The sequence below is a fragment of the Pinus tabuliformis genome, chromosome 1_2 (assembly GCF_031772625.1).
Source record: "Pinus tabuliformis cultivar Carrire ecotype Pingquan chromosome 1_2, CPIR1, whole genome shotgun sequence".
Lineage (NCBI taxonomy): Eukaryota > Viridiplantae > Streptophyta > Pinopsida > Pinales > Pinaceae > Pinus > Pinus tabuliformis.
The window spans coordinates 936283297-936297990 of NC_142298.1; the positions used below are offsets into that span (position 1 = coordinate 936283297).

The following is a 14694-nucleotide window of genomic DNA, read 5'->3' on the forward strand; positions in this document are numbered from 1 at the left end:
TTAGTTTTTCATTGATCTATAGTTGATAGTCAATATATCTTGACAACTATCTTAACATTTGTAATGAGAAAACATTCATTTCCTTGTGATTTTCCATTTGAAGTGGCTTGGGATGCTTGTACTTTATAACAAGACAAAATTTAGTTCCTTGTATTTTTTCTTTGAAAGTGAATTGGGGCAATGGATTTAAAGTCTAGTTTCTTTTGCCCCTGACTTGAGTTGTATTCTTCCTTTTGTCTTTTTTCTATATTGTTCATTCCTTTTGAAAGGTAGCAATTTCCCTGTCTCTAATTTCTGGGTGGTCACGTTTCCGGTGAATTTTTTGTTTTGGAAGTGAGTACCCATTTCTCTGTATCATACATCTTAGTTTAAATTCCAAAATGTAAACAAGTATTTTTATTTGAACAAAGAAAGTAAACTATTGTTGATGGATTTCTCAATTTTTGAACAAATAAACATTTTCTCAATAATAATATTGTTGGAAGTTTTTGTGTACCTTTTGATATGTCAAGCATTTACAACATAGAAAAATTGATTGTGGAGATAAACGTGATAGTTGCATAGAATGGTTCACTTTATAAAATCCCCTAGAAATTAGGAGAGGAGAAGGGTTTGAGGATTCTATGAATCATGAAGGCATTGTTAGAAAGTCATAATTCTCAGTGGTTTCACACAACACGTGTATAAATGTTTTTTTTTCTTTGCCTCACTGTGCTTAGGCCCTTATGAAGAATAATAGGGCCCTCACTGAGTAAGAGTGGATAGCCATAATATTCGAGGATAAAGTTGACCGAACTTATCAATGAATTTATGGTTTTCATCCCTTTATTGGCTGAAATTCATTAAACGTTTTGATAGATATACCTGATATTTTTGGTTCAACAAAGGCAGTCCTCTCCAAGTTTTCTATTTGGAATTGTTGAAATGATGATGTAGCAACTTTTTGTGCTAAAAATGATCATTTTTTGACATTTTCAAGAAATTACTTTATATTTTTTTAATCACTGTGTAGGTTTCTATAGAGATGATATGCATCTATGTGCATTATTTTGGAAATGGCTAGAAAAAAATTGTGGAGAAACCCATTAAACCAAATGTAACCAGGTAGCAGCTAGGAGTTAAACCAAAAAGTTGCAGAATATTTTGCAGATGTGTGTGGTGATGAAGAAATATCAAATAAAGATTATTGTCAGGTATTATCAACAAAACATATCTCCAAATTCCTACTCTAGTTTGGAACATATTTTTGTTAATGCAAAAACATTTTATATATTTCAAAACCAATAAACAATGCACAAAGCAGTTCTGTGGATTGAAAAAAGATGAAACACCAACTATTTGCAAGGTCTGCACATACCTGGTACTTCAAGCTAGTTAGTCTTTCTACTTTAGTTTTTCGTTGATCTATAGTTGACAATCAACATATATTGACAATTGTCTTAACATTTGTAATGAGACAACATTCAGTTCCTTGTGTTTTTTCATTTGAAGTGGCTTGGGATGCTTGTACTTTATAACGAGACAACATTCAATTCCTTGTATTTTTTCTTTCAAAGTGACTTGGGGCAATGGATTTCAAGTCTAGTTTCTTTTGTCCCTGACTTGAGTTGTATCCTTCCTTTTGTCTTTTTTCTATCTTGTTCATTCCTTTTTGAAAGGTAGCAAAGGGATTTTCTGGATCCTAGCTGGCTATGAAATTTATGCCATTGCTGGTGGATTATTTTTTCCCATGCAAAAGTTGCCTTCAAAGTTTCTTTTGCTATAGAGGAAAGCTCAACGGGACACTTTGCCACCTCTTTCTTAGAATCTGAAGTGCTTGGAGAGGGGTTAAGATCAAATGCATTAAGCTTGTTCTGCTACAGAGGGAAGATCAATGGGACACTCTGGCACCTCTTTCTTAGAATCTGGAACTGCTTGGAGGGGTTAAAATTAGTTGGACTTGCTCATTAGGATGTTGTCCTCTTTTTAGAAGATCTGGAAGTCTCACTTGTTAGGTTGTGTTATATTCTTTCCACGACTAGCCCGCGTAGTTAACCGGGGGGTTAGAAGGGGGGCGGAGCCCCACCTTTGTTGCATCGATTGCGTAGCGAGGGGAGTCACAGGGTGTTTGAGGGTTGCATGTAACCCCACTCTATGGTGTTCGTGGCAGTGCCGTGGAAAATTTTGGTTTTGGACCCTATGTTAGGTTGGGCAGACCTACCTATGGTTTTGTGCATGATTTTCGCACATAGTTTTGGACGCGATGGTTTTCGGTCCATGTTATTTGATGCTTCGGCATGTATAAATATGTATTGTAACATTGAAAGGAACATAATGAAAAATCAAGCTGATAGTCCCGGTTTTGGGATCCAGGGGAAAATCTCTATGTATATGTGTTTTATGTGTTATGCTCTCGCATTGTTTATTTTATGTGTTTTAGAATTCATACGCAGGTAATTTCTGTAAGGGGTTAAAACCTACATTTGGTATCAGAGCTATTTTTAGCTTCAAAAGGACACCTTTGTTGCTGAGGGGTTTCGCTTGGGCCTATGGTAGACCCTATTCAGTGGGAGATATGCGAGATCGATTTTAGTGGTGAAAGAAGATGGTGAGCAGTGGAAAGATAGAGATCGAGAAATTTAATGGTCAGAGTTTTGAGTTGTCGAAACTCAAGATGGAGGATCTGTTGGTGGATAAAGATCAGTGGATCACGGTAGATCTGGGTACTAAACCAACGGGAGTGTCTGATGAAGAATGGAAGAAGTTGGATCGGAAGGAAAAGAGCACAATACAATTGTGTGTCTCAGATTCAGTATTGTTGAATGTATCAGGGGAAGCTACGGAAAAGGCTTTGTGGGACAAGTTAGGGACTTTGTACCATTCTAAGTCTTTGGTGAATAAACTGTTCCTGCAAAAAAAGCTATATAACCTGAGGATGAAAGATGGACACTCGGTGACAGAGCATCTGAATGCATTTAATACTGTGGTAAGTCAGTTAGCATCTGTTGATATTAAAATTTGAGATGAAGATAAGTGCATTAGATTGTTGTGTTCTCTGCCAAATTTGTGGGATAGTCTGGTTATTGCAATAGGTAGCAATGCAACTACCTTGCAGTTTGATGAAATAGTCTCATCCTTGCTGACTGAGGAGATAAGACAGAAAAATATGAAGAGCCAGAATGGTGATGCCTTGTTTGTACGAGGATGGTCCCAAAATAGAAACAAAAATAAGTCATCGAGTGGGAGATCTAAATCTAGAGGGAGATCTAAATCTCCAGGAAAACCTGTAAAGGTGGTGTGCTGGAAATGCGGAAAGGAAGGGCACTACAAAAGGGACTGTAAATCTAAAGCTCCTGATAAAGGAAAGGGATTTGATGATGCTCCTTCTACAGAGGCGAAAACCACCTCAGATGAAGGTGGGGATGTGTACTTGGCTCCTTCAAGTACACATGTAGATCATGAGGCATGGTTGATTAACTCAGGTGCATCCTTTCACTCTACTCCCCATAGAGAGTGGTTCTGCGAGTATGAGAAATACGATGGTGGTGATGTCTTATTAGGGGATGATAGGAAGGCTAGAATTGTTGGTTGCGCAAAAGTAAAGTGTTGCAAGGTGGAAGGGTTAGAACACTTTCGGGTGCTATGCACATTCCTGCATTGGCCAGAAATCTAATTTTTGTAAGCAAGTTAGATGATGCAGGTGTAAAAACAATGTTCGAGAAGGATACCTACAATATGTTTCGGGGAGCACTGGTATTGATGCGGAGAGTTTGGATTGGAACTCTGTACAAGCTGCAAGGTAGCATGGTTGTTGATGGGTGCAACAGTTCTGTGGTTCCTAAAAGTAGAGCAGAAAATCTAGTAGTCTCTGGAGAGAAGACCATGTTGTGGCATCAAAGGCTTAGATATATTGGAGAGAAGGGCCTTCAAATACTTCATGGAAAAGGTATGGTAGAAGGTATGAGTAATAGCTCTTTGTATTTTGATTTCTGTGAAAATTGTGTATATGGGAAGTAGAATCGGGTGAGTTTCCCCTCTGGTGGTAAGAGGGTGAAACAAATATTAGAGCTTGTGCACAGTGATGTGTTTGGACCTGTGAAGGTTCCGTCATTGGGTAAGTCTGTGTACTATGTATCATTTATAGATGACTTCTTAAGGAATACATGGATATATTTCCTTAAGAATGAATCTGAAGTCTTTGACAGGTTTAAAGAATTTAAGGCTCTAGTGGAAAACCAAACAAAGAAGAAGATAAAGGTGCTGAGGACAGATAACGGTGGAGAGTTTTGCAGTAAGGAATTTGAAGAATTCTATAAGAAGTGTGGTACAGCACGACAGAAGACTACTCCATATACACCTCAGCAAAATGGAGTTGCAGAAAGAATGAACAAGACGTTGATGGAAAGGGCAAGAAGCATGCTCAGTGGTGCCAGGTTAGGACAGGAATTCTGGGCAAAGGCAGTGGAGGTTGCATGTTACTTGGTCAACGGGTCACCTTCATCAACATTGGAGGATAAGACTCCACAAGAGGTATGGACTGGTAAGAAACCCTCTCTTTCACATCTAAGGGTATTTGGATGTGATGCATATGTACATGTTCCAAAGGAGAAAAGAACAAAGTTGGATAGTAAATTTGAAAAGTGCATCTTTATTGGGTATAAGGATGGTTTAAAGGGTTATAAGCTTTGGAACCCAGTAACAAGGAAGGTTGTGTATTGCCGAGATGTGGTGTTCAGCGAGGTGAAAGATGTTATTAAACATGAAGTCCAACCAAAGGAACCTGAGAAGATAAAGTTTGAGCTAAAGGAGGAAGAATCAGACTCTAAAGCAAAGGAGGAATCAGAAGATGAAGAGCCACAAACTCGGGGTGTGAGAAGATCAGTTCGAGAAAGAAGGCAGCCAGAAAGGTATAGTCTATCTGCTTTCTATTCAAATTTTGCTTTATCTATTACTGATGATGATCCCATAACTGTGAAGGAAGCAGTAGATTTATAGGATGGAAAACTCTAGAAAGATGCCATGGTTGATGAAATGGCATCTTTGCACAAAAATGAGGCTTGGGATCTGGTGGAGTTTCCAGCTGGAAGGAAACCCATTGGCAACAAATGGGTGTCTAAGAAGAAGACAAATATAGAAGGGAAGGTGGAGAAATACAAAGCTTGGTTGGTAGCAAAAGGTTATTCCCAGGTGCCGGGAATTGATTTTGGTGATATTTATTCTCCTATTGCCAAGGTAACTTCTATTAGATTACTTTTATTTGTTGTTGCTGCTTTTGATTTTGAGGTAGAAGAGATGGATGTGAAGACAACATTTCTTCACGAGGATCTAGAAGAGGAGATCTACATGAAGAAACTTGAAGGCTTTGTGGTGAAGGGTAAGAACGAACTGGTATGCAAGTTAAAGAAGTCTCTAAATGGGTTAAAACGGTCACCAAGGATGTGGTATCAGAAATTTGATACATTTATACAGGGACTTGGCTTCACTAGAAGCAAAGCAGATCACTATGTGTATTTTAAATTAATTGGTGACCGTGTTATTTATTTGGTCTTGTATGATATGTTGCTGGTTGGAAATGACAAAGAAATTATCCAGGATTTGAAGACCCAATTGTCCTCCAATTTCGACATGAAAGATCTTGGTGCTACAAACTATATTTTGGGCATGGAAATTAAAAGAGATCAGGCAAAGAGAAAGCTCTGGTTAAACCAGAGGAAGTATGTCGAGACAATATTGCAGAGATTTAATATGCAGGATAGTAAACTGGTGAAGGTTCCTATTCCTGTAGGTGTAAATTTATCTGCTGAACAGTGTCCCAAGACACAAGAAGAGGAAGAGGACATGTCCCGTGTTCCATATGCAAGTGCAGTTAGTAGCCTGATGTATGCAATGGTCTGTATTAGACCAGACATTACACATGCAGTGGGAGTATTGAGCAGGTTTATGTCAAAACCAGGAAAGGAGCATTGGACAACAGTGAAGTGGGTTTCCAGGTATTTGCGTGGCACTAGTAATTATGGTTTGTGCTACTAAGGAAGACCAAGATTGGACGAAGTGTTGGATATTTGTGGCTTTGTTGATGCAGACTGGGCTGGAGATCTGGATCAGAGAAGATCTACAAGTGGGTATATGTTTAAACTATTTGGAGGTGCAGTCAGTTGGATGAGTAAGAAACAATCTGTAGTGGCACTATCAACTATAGAGGCAGAATACATGGCAGCCACTCTTGCAAGTAAGGAAGCAGTTTGGTTGCAGAGATTGTGTTCAAGTATGGGGTTAGTACAGGGAGCTATAGACTGTGACAACCAAAGTGCAATTTGCTTGGCAAAGAACCCTACATATCATTCAAAGACAAAGCACATTGATGTTCAGTATCACTTTGTGAGGGATATGATAGAAGAAAAAAAGGTGTTGCTGGTAAAGGTGGACACTTTGAAGAATACTGCAGATGCATTGACAAAATCTGTGAGCTCTGAGAAGTTCTCTTGGTGTAGAGAAACAATGGGCATTGCAGCGCTGGATAAATGACTAAGCTCTCTTGTGGCCCCATGTGGAAAGAAAACAAAAAGTGGGAGAATGTTAGGTTGTATTATATTCTTTCCACGACTAGCCCATGTAGTTAACTGGGGAGTTGGAAGGGGGGCGGAGCCCCACCTTTGTTGCACCGATTGTGTAGCAGGTTGGGCGGACCTACCTATGGTTTTGTGCATGATTTTCACACATGGTTTTGGACACGATGGTTTTCGGTCCATGGTATTTGATGCTTCGGCATGTATAAATATGTATTGTAACATTGAAAGGAACATAATGAAAAATCAAGCTGGTAGTCCTGGTTTTGGGATCCAGGGGAAAATCTGTGGATATTTGTTTTATGTGTTATGCTCTCACATTGTTTATTTTATGTGTTTTAGAATTCGTATGTAGGTAATTTCTGTACGGGGTTAAAACCTACATCGCTTTTCGTTGTTTTATAGTATGAGACTCCTACATGCTGAAATGAGGGATTTGGAGGTTTAATGGTCACCTTATTTTCTTTTTATAGGTTTTGAATTTTTTACTAATTTTGTTGGTTTGGACATGGAAAAGCAAGGTGACAATGTTTGAGGCAACTTCTACACTCAAAAGAAACTTTTGGAGTCTAGACTCTAGATGTTGCTCCTATATGTAATTCATAATTGTAGTTATATTGAGGTTGGAAAGGGTTTGTTTAGTTCCAATTCCATACACAACCTTGCAGTCTGCAGTTATTATGGATGACATTAAGAGTTTGTCTGACATATTATAGTTATGTTGGAAAACTATGTCATTTCAGAACTTTGTAGGAAATCTAGTAGTCTTTCCCACATTAGAAATGATTTTGGTGTGTCTTAAAAGTGGTCAAACTCCACTGTCAATTGCTTCATTGAAATTCCTACTCTCTCCATCATCCTAGTTTAGCTCTTCAGAGACTCTATCCTTGATGCTGGGAATTGAGAAAAAAGTTAAAAACCCTAGAAAGAATGTTGTGCAATAGTTGGTTTACCAATTGGTATTTAGCCATCTTGCAACCATTTATGCTGACAACAAAATGAATATGAACCAACAAATCATTTAAGAAATTAAAATATCTTTAATGTGAGCTACTAGAGGCTCTAGTTTAAGCAAGATTACTAAGGACTATGAACTTTGAGAACCATGTTCTCTTTGGCATTGGTGAGAGATTCTGGCCTTCTTTTTGTTTGGGAAAGTGTAGTACCTAGAGATTCCAAGGGAAGTGGGCTCACACGTTGCCTCCTTGGTTGCATGAGATCCTTTTGCCAATCATACCTAACCTTTCCTCTCTTGAATTTCCCCGTAATTTGCCAAAATAGAGAAAATCCAAAAATGTACAAGAAGAAAAAAACCTAATAAAGGAAGTTAATCCATGGAAACATAGATGAAACAAAAATAGGGGAAGCAAGGGATACATGTTGGCTCCAACCTGTAGGAAAACAATAATGTAGAGAACTCTAATAAAGTTTATATTTCTCGTTTCTTAATATGGATCTATGTTGGTGATATGGCCTACTAGATTTCTCTGTGTTCTGACTCTTTTGAAGGTGAGATTGACTAGCTTGCATTCAAAAGATAGTTGATAATTTTATTTGTACCGTAATCAAGTGTTTTCCTATGTTTTTGTTTTAAATGTGGCTATTTTTTTGCACCAAAAATAGGTTATGGTTTTGGGAATAAATTAACATCTCTTGACCACCATGGGTGAGATTAATACATATGAATTTTCTAGTAATATAGTCAAGATTCTGATTGTAACAGGTGTTTGAGATGCATATACTGAACTTTAAATGACATTGGCTATGGGAGTTGGATGCTAGCAATTTTCTTGCAGAATAATCTGCTGAAAATGGGAAGATGTTTGTGCCTACCTTCTGCTTTGGTAGTTGTGTTGAAATAGGGCCCAAACAAAATATGGAAGATGAGAAAATATGTATTGATAATATGGTGGAGCATATGAGTCCAAAATATGAAATCCCTCCTCCAATTGCTTTCTACACGGTGAGCATTTTCATATTCTAGGCTTTCAATTTCAAATAGTGTGTTTGTAGTGTTTTTCTCTATCATTTTATCGATTGTCGGTTTCATTTATTTTACTACTTAATTCTATTACTTGCTTTTTTGTGATAGTAGAATTGTTAATTTCATTTGTAATTCTTGTATGGTTTACTATAATAATGTGCAACTTTTGGTCCAAGATGCACAGTTGATGAAAATATTATTCGTGAAACGGGTAGCTTTCTTATCTGCTTTCTAAAAAGTGATTTAAATTAGTTTTTGGTCAGTGGTTAAAAGAAATAATCCACTTAGAATGATTTTTTTACTTCGTTTACCTTATGATGTAGTTGATGCAAAGGTTTCCACTAGATTATCCAATGTTGGATATGAATATGTGAATATAGGTAATGTATATGATTCCAGATCTTCATGATAAGAATATATATACTCACAATGATCTAGTAGCTAGTTTTATATTGCAAAACTCATGCTTGTGCAAATCGACTATCAGATGACTAATGGGGTGAGTTGAACCAAGATTCTCAGGTAAATTATAAGGCTCCTTCACTTGTTTTATATTTATAAATTCTTTAATTAAGGATTAGAATTTCACATAATCGAAAGCAAAGAATATGGATTGTCAAGGTAATCTGGTTGCTAAAGATTTAAAGTTTCCTTCCGAAATGAAGGCGCTGGTAGACTACATACACTCTAAAGGACTCAACATGGAATATATTCCAATATTGGGTCAGTGTAAAAAAAATATTAGATCAATCAAAACCATTCTTAAGATATCAAAATTATGATTCTTTCTGGTATCATCTATGCATTCAAATTTATTTTGTGCTTGGAATGTTTTGCCAAATATTATACATGTAGTAAAACCATGCCAGGTTCCCTTGGATATGAGGAACAAGATGCTAAAACATTTTATTCATGGGTAAGTTGAACCTCCTGTAAATACGCTTTCTCAAATTTTGGTTAGAATTTGAACTTGAATCATGCCATCGTTGCAATACTAAAAAATAGTTGGTTATGTTATGGATGAATATTCAAGGAATAGACAAATTAAAATATGATCACTACAATCTTGATACCACAGATCCTAGGGAGACGTACATATTATTTGTGTTCTTACACAGATGGATATAGACTATTATCCAACATTGGTGTTGAACTTTTATGAAAAATGTATAGGCACGAAAAAATGAGCAAAGCTCTTAGTAACGCGGTTGTCCTATATTCTATTCAATGTGTGACTAGTAAGATTATTTTTGAGTAATATTGTGTTTAATCAAAAAATAAATGTCAACTAGAAGCTTGGTTTTTACTCAGACGTGACAGGAAGCTTTTGTTTGAGCCTACAGGGGTTTCGAGAACCTTGCAACTTGGGCACCCAAGAGTGCAAATAGTTGGCGAACTACAGGAGACATTCGAGACAACTGACATAGGTAATGGATAATATAGGTTCATGGGAAGTGTGTATCATCTTATTGAAGGTTGAAACTAAAAAATCTACATTCCTATGTATGATATATATTTAATGGCCTTTCATGAGTATTTTAATTGTATCTTGTTTCTCCAGCATGGCGTCTCATGCTGACCATAATGACTAATGGGAAGCTTATGCAGGGCATGGTGTATGGAAAGGTAAATTACAACTTTAATGATATTATATAAATTTTGTTTTCAATTAATTGCATGGTTCGGAAACTTTGATCCTCGGGACAAACAAAGATTTTTTCTGCTTATATTTCTATGATAAATTCCGACCTCTCTTTTCAATTTGAGTTTTGTTTTTGGTCATTATCTGAATCAGATCCTGAGATGTTGGAGGTTGGAAATTGAAATATGAGCATTGCAGAATATCGACCAGACTTCAACACATGGGCTTTGATGAAGGTAACAAATGGTCATGTGTAAAATTGAATAAAGAATTTAGAAGTCAGTAAGACATCTTTCTTATCGCATTGAAACACAAAAATAATGCTAGAACAAAGCAAAATAGGAAAAATAACATAACAAAATAGAGTATACATAACATAATTGATGGAGAGTCAATGAATTACTCTCTTACTCTCTTTTATATATACACACATTGTCGAATTCAAGCACTTTAATTTCGATGTTTCATGATGATTTAGTTAACAATCTTACATCCTACAAGAACCCTTGCTAATTGGATGTGATGTAAGGTCTGCAACCTCAGAAACACTAGATATTCTAAGTAATATGGAAGTCATTATTGTTAACCAAGGTCAGATTTATAAAATCCTTTGAAACAAGTATTTTCCAATATGAGTTCCAAAGTATATTTTGACTTGATTGATATCTTCCTACTGTTATGGATTTGTACAAACCCATTAGAAGTTCAAGGGAAGAAATTCAACCAGCAAGGGCATCTTGAGGTATGTAATTCTTGTTGGTTTAATATTTAGCTTATGTGAAGATGTATTTTGTCTCAACGTTCTATGCACTATATGTACCCATGAGTAATATCAAACTTTGTGGAGTATTAATCATGTCGAATGATATGAAAGTTTCGATATTTGTATGTGTTATGTTTCCTATGGTTTTTATGCATTATGTTTTTGGTTTTCAATGGAAAATTATATAATGTAATTTTTACACCTTTCCCCTCACCACATTTTTGAAAATATAAATAACTACAGCTCTGGGCTAGGCCAATGTCCAATAACAGAGTTGTTGGAATCTTATGGAATAGAAGCAGTTCACAAGATGTTATAGCTGTCGATTGGGGAGGCATTGGCCTTCCTTCTGATGCTATTTTTCAAGATAGAGATTTGTGGGATGTATGATTATTTTTTCTTTATCTGTCTCATATTTCTCATTACATTAGAAAAAAGCACGAGCCTCAAAATCGTTACCATCATTAATAGATCGATTTTTTTTGTTTAGGGTCTTAGTTTCAATATCATTTTATTAGTTTCACATTGAAACAAAATTATGGAGTTATGACATATTTTCCCATTTTAACATTGCAACACTCACACCTTCCATCAAATTTACAAGGAAACCTCACATCAACTGTTGATTCACATGTTGTCAAAATGTACATTCTAACATCGAGCTCAGGCTAAACTCACAATAAAGCATAGAATTCTCCAAATCAAGGCCAAGAACTATAAAAGGAATTGTTAGTTAAGGTTATATCATCAATAATTTTTGTGAGCCATATTTGTATCAGTTTCCTGCAAAACTAATTGTGAATGCATGGAATTTAGATGGTAGAAGGATTTCAAATTAAATCACAATGAGACAATTTAACAATAAAGGTACCGCTAAGTAACTTGTATTTGCTCATTTGGCTACAAAAACATACTCAAGTAAAGTATTATGACAAGCTTTCTTTCTTTAGTTTTGGAATAAATTACAAGGACATTGCCAATTTTTATGTTTGGTGTAATTAAAATTGATATATTCTTAAATAGTAGGAAAATTATGATAAGTCAGTTTTAAAATTAGTGGTGGGTAGTTAATATTGGTTTTTGTTTGCAAATGCAAACTAATTCATCACTATTATTCAAGGAAAAGCACGTCACTTGGAATTACTAGTTGATGGTGCGTCAAGGGGAAGGCTTCTATTCTTGGCAGTCTTGGGTTGTTAACCAATTTCCTTATATCTGAGAAATAAGTTCTTAGACAAGGAAAAATAGTTTTAAAATCGATGTGTGTGTCTATATATATATATATATATATATATATATATATATGTTTTCTACCTGTCTAAATTCCTTTCTAGAAAAAAGTTATTTTAAATTTTAATAATAGTTAAGATGGTATCCATATTACAATTTTTTTTATAAAATCTCTAATTTAAAGGGGGGAAAGAGATTGAAACCTGTCTCACTTTAATTATTTCATCTAGTTAATTATGAAACTTCAGTTTTAAACTTCACCAATGGAAGATAATGTCCAAAATTCTAAATGATAATGGCCCACGTTCTTGAGTCTTTTACCCCTATGTCTTGTTTTTCTCCCACACATGTGCCTTACCTTTAATGATCTTTCATGTGATATGGATGTTGTTGTTGTCAACTTGGAGCCTATTTTTTATGAATCTATTGGAGATGTGGTTATTGTTTGTTGATCCTGCTTGAGGTCCTGATGTTGTGCTTGTGGTTGCTTTTGATGACTCTTTGGAGGATTTTGGTGCTAATGTTGTTGTTGTGGGCGATTATGATCCTACTGATAGATACTCTGGTTCTTTTGCTACGATGGTGTATGGGAGTTCTTGTATCATCCTACAAGAAATATTGTACCTTCTCACAATGATATTTTCTTACCCTGGAGTTGCTTTTGAAGATTCTGGAATTTGTGATTTGTAGTGACTTTCTTAAAAAATGTTGGAGACTTGGACCTGTAGGGTTTCTGAAGGCTGCTATAAGACTGTGTAGTTTCTTGTAATAGTCATAGAAACTCCTCAGACTCATTATTTCATATTTTTGAGACACCACCAAATTCTGATAATTCAAAGAGAGGCTAATGGCGGTGTTGAAAATGTTTTTACTAGTGACTGAGGTAGAAAAAGTGAGGATGTTGATTAGATTGTGAATAGAAAAAGACGGTCAGTGAAAGAAAAAATGAGTGGTGAGATATGTTGGTGGAATTGATAGAGGTTAGGAAGCCCTAGATGTCTTTATCTTACCTCTAGATAGAGGACAACTTAGACATGTGTCTTTCATTAATTTTGTATTGTCTTGTAGCAATATAGGAATTTCCTGTAGCAACTCACAAAAGTGGGAAAAAAGCACAAGAAAATGTCTTGGAAGTGGTGGATGGATGAAATTGATCTAAGGAGGCTTTCTAATTTTTTTGAATATGAGTGGATTGGTGCTTGGAGACAGAAGTGCGGGATGGCCTGCTATGTTGATTTCTTTCCTATAATACCTGCACATTCATCAGAGTAAGAAAACAACTTTCATTTGTATCATTTTTCCTTTTTTTATCTTTTTTTTTTTTTTTTCTTGAGGCCCACTAGTTGCATCATAAAGGTTTTCAACTAGTAGGTCTTCCCTAGGTGCCTCAAAGGAGGTTTTCACCTAGGATCTTTATTACTCTATTTTTATATTTTCCATGCTTGTAGGATGCCTCAGACAAGTTTTTAGCAAATGAGTCTGCCTTAAGTGCCTCAAAGGAGGTGTTCACTTGAGGTTTTTCCCCCTTGTTGATAATAATGAATGGGTTCGGAATTCTGATGCTCTCAACCACATTCAATTCTTTGTTTATTAAATCAATAAACTCAACCCTTGAGAGGGGCGTTTTTTAGAAATTCAACATATAGTCATTCACTAGGAGTGGGATATGTTCATCATTTAATGTCTTGATTTGAACTAAACCATTATCATGAAATTTCTCAACCAAGTAAGGTCCCATAAATATGGTCATAAGATTTCCCTTAAAATATTTTAACCTACAAGAAGCCCAATCACACACTTGTAAGGCCCTTGTCCTGATATGATTATCATGCCAAACTCTTCTCTGTAGTGGAACCACTTGAATGTGTAGTAAGGCTTGCATTCTAAACTCATCGAGTGCATTTAGTTGTTGTGACCTTCCTTCTTGTGCCTTAGTGAGATCCATATCAAGTTGTGCTTCCATTCTTAGAGTGTTGTACTCAAACTTAATGGATAGTAGGACCTTTTTTCCATATACCATATGATAGGGGGTGAAACTAGTGGTGGTCTTCCATGTGTTGTTGTAGACCTAGGTGGCTTCAACAAGCCTTGTTTCTCAATATTTTATGTTGTCGCTAACAACATTAGTTAGAGTGCTTTCCAATGCTCTATTAGTCACTTCCACTTGCCAATTTTATCAAGGGTGATATGGGGTAGGATTTTTATGTCAAATATGATGTTCCCTCGTGATCCCCTCTATCAGATTGGAAGTGAATTGGGAGTCGTGGTATATCACTAGTTCCCTTGGGAAACCAAATTTGTAGAAGATGGTTTCCCTTAATAATTCAACTACCTTTTTCTCTATTGTTTCCTTTATGGCTTTCACCTCATCTCACTTATTCAAATAGTTTGTACACATGATGATGTACCTTTTTTGTCTAGATGGAGGATCAATAGGGCCAATGAAGTCTACACCCCACTTCTTAAATGGATCAAAAGTTAATTGAGGTTGCAAAGGAATTTCATCCCTATGAGCAGGTTTCCCTATCAT

General features: G+C 36.1%; 1 pseudogene; it reads left to right on the top strand.

The window, feature by feature from the left end:
• The window catches only part of LOC149209022 (alpha-galactosidase-like), a 61496-nt pseudogene extending 49890 nt beyond the window's left edge, over window positions 1–11606 (top strand).
• Window positions 11607–14694: the final 3088 nt, after the last annotated feature.